Genomic DNA, 3283 nt, shown 5'->3' on the forward strand with positions numbered 1-3283 from the left:
GATGAACTCATGCATGTATGAAGCACTTTGAAATGTGCTCGCAACTCCTCTGCTCCTCTCATTAACTCACTGATTTATTGTTACGTCTGTAGTTTTGTCTACAGACTGCCGGAATCTCCCGTTAAACATGAAGCAACTCGCAGACTTTGGTCGCTGCTGCATGCTGTCTGAGGTTGCGCCCTCTCACTGGCGCTCACCTGCAAAGTACCGCCTATTCATTGCAATTAGCCAATTCTGCAAAAAGATCATGTAGTCAATTTACGCATGTATATCTTGGTGCCGACCGCCTCGTTGCCAAAGCATACTTTTTTTTTTCGTTGAATAGCAGCAAGGTTTTCAGTGCCATTGTGGAAAGTTCTGGAAAAGTACTTTAATCCGAAATGACGAAATACAAGGAAACCCATATTTTATTCGGCTTCTGTCATTCAAGTTTTTTCTTGTATTCTTAAATTTTGAAGTAGTACCGTTTTTTTTAGCATCCCCAATCAAAAGGCTTGTTAACTTAGTTTCCTTCTTGCAACTGCCTGTAGTGATCGGGGAGGCCAACTTTGAACACCCATCTATTTATCCATTTTCTACCGCTTGTCCCAACTGCATTCGGGCAGAAGGCGGTGTACACTCTGGACAAGTCGCCATTTCATCCCAGGGCCACTCACGTTCACACACTAGGGCCAATTTAGTGTTGCCAATCAGACGATCCCCAGGTGCATGTCTTTGACGGTGGGAGGAAGCCGGAGTACCCAGAGGTAACCTACGCAAAACTCAGATACAAATAGACCCCCAGCCTTCGGGATCGAACCCAGGACCTTCTTATTGTGAGGCACACACACTAACCCCTGTACCACCGCGCTGCCCTGCTTTGAACACATTAGGCCTTTTTTTCAATGCAGGAAATGTTAGAATAATTATGTATATATTATCACACAACTCTATGCTTAAGGGCCGTTGCTATAGTTATTATCTGTATTTTTTCAAAAGATTGCCAGCTGTCTCGTATCAGTGTTGTGTCCGGACTCGGCCTGCTGACTGCCAAGGCCGAACACCGCCGTGACGTAGACATAGCAGAGACAAGGCGATATCACCAGCGTCAACACATTTGCATTTTCTTATAATCATATATTTTGTCTAACCGGAGTGGTCGAGATTACCCCCTTCTGTCAGCGACAGCTTCAGTGATGTAACCAGGGACCTCACAAATAAATAGAGAAAGCACGCGGACTTTTACAACGTAGTTTGGATCTGTAACTAGAATACAGCCCAAAACACGTGTCTCCTCATTGAGCCAAATTGAACTCTGTCTCTGCATGATTCCTTGCTTCTCGTCTGTTTAATAGATGTCATCAGTGTTTGAACCTGACAGAACCTTTACAGGAACTTTCCCCATTTACCAAAGTAAATAAAGTACCTCTCTCTGTTTCCACCAAAAACTACCCAGGTATATGTAGTTCTTAAGGAAGTGAGTTCCTAGTAGCGAGGTGGAACTTTCAGAAGTTCCCTGGTACATTTGAGGTGCAGGCTGTGCTGTCGAACGCTGATTGGTTGAACAGAGTTGGGACGTTTCTAAAACTTTGTTTTCAATGTTTCAGCTGCCTTTAGAGCAGGGGTGTCAAACATACGGCCCTCAAACAGGTTTCATCCGGCTCGCGGAATGAGTTTGCTCAGTATAAAAATGAGCCGAAAGTTTTGAATGAAAGAAACCGCTGTTCTAAATGTCTCCACTAGATGTCACAATAGCAATTCTGTGTATCTTTGTAGATGATGTTACATATGTAAAAAAAAATAAACCACATGATGTTAGTGCATCAGTCGAGGAAAATGAGCAAACTACATGAATATCATCCTGTAGTTGGATTTTGATATTATTTTTGTATCTTGATAGATTGAAAATTAACACCAATGAGTTGACTGGTGAACATTATCACAGAATTTATTCAGAAAGCATAAATAACGACAAATAAAGATAGAATACTATTAACCGCAACATTTAAGTGTAAAAAAAACCCAACAACATTATGATTTGTACATTTTCAGAATGTGCTTGTTATTTCTTTAAACAAAGAAAACAATCTGAAGTTGTCTTTATTTTTGAGTTATCGTGCCGTTATTTTACCAGTCCGGCCCACTTGGGAGTAGCATTTTCTCCATCTGGCCCCCGATCTAAAATTTGTTTGACACCCCTGGTCTAGAGTATACGTGGACAACTTGTTTATTTCTTATTTCTTGTGTATTTCTAAAACAACATACTTAACAACGGATAGAAAAAAGAAGTAAAGGGACTTTTGACTTGCAGGCACTTTTGTGGGCATATGTCTGCTGAAGAACACTGAATAATGGAACTTTCATGCTGTGTTTTTACTCAGTCGAAGTCTTTAAACTAGTATGCAGTTTAATGTTCTTCATGAATTTTTACAAACTTCATTTCAATACGCGAAGCTACGACAAGTGGACTGACTCTTTTAACATTTTACAGAGGAGTAAAATGTTAAAATGTTGAAGCGGCGAGGCGAGCTGCACCCTGGGACTCTGACCTCGCACTTTGAAGACAAATGTGAAACTATGGACAAGTGGAAAGTAGGTAAATTACATTAAATATTCCCTATTTACTTTGTTACATGCCGTAAAAATAGTCTGTGACACGCCATTTGTGTGGGTATTTGTCCCAACCCAATTGAATAAACACAGATTTTTTTAAATATATATATATATATATATATATATATATATATATATATATATATATATATATATATACATATATATATACATATATATATATATATATATATATATATATATATATATATATATATATATATATATATATATATATATATATATATATTGTTATTTACAGCTGAAATGGACCATAAGGACTTGCCTAACCCTTATAAATATAATTTACTGAGGGGATGAAAGTCTTACTGTTGGACATTGTGGCATACTTGCCAACCCTCCCGAAATTCAGCGCCTCTCCCGAAAACCTCCCGGGACAAGTTTTGTCCCAAAAATCTCCCGAAATACAGGCGGAGCTGGAGGCCACGCCCCCTCCAGCTCCATGCGGACCTGAGTGACGTGTCGACAGCGGCCAGCCTGTTCTCACGTCCGCTTTCCCACAATATAAACAGCGTGCCTGCCCAATCACGTTATAACTGTAGAATGATCGAGGGCGAGTTCTTGGTTTCTTATGTGGGTTTATTGTTTGGCAGTTTCATTAACGTCCTTCCAGCGCGGCAACAACACACAACAACAACAGTCATGTTTTTGTCTACCGTAAAGCAGTTTG

The sequence above is a fragment of the Nerophis lumbriciformis genome, linkage group LG31, assembly GCF_033978685.3.
Source record: "Nerophis lumbriciformis linkage group LG31, RoL_Nlum_v2.1, whole genome shotgun sequence".
In the NCBI taxonomy this organism is placed as follows: Eukaryota; Metazoa; Chordata; class Actinopteri; order Syngnathiformes; family Syngnathidae; genus Nerophis; species Nerophis lumbriciformis.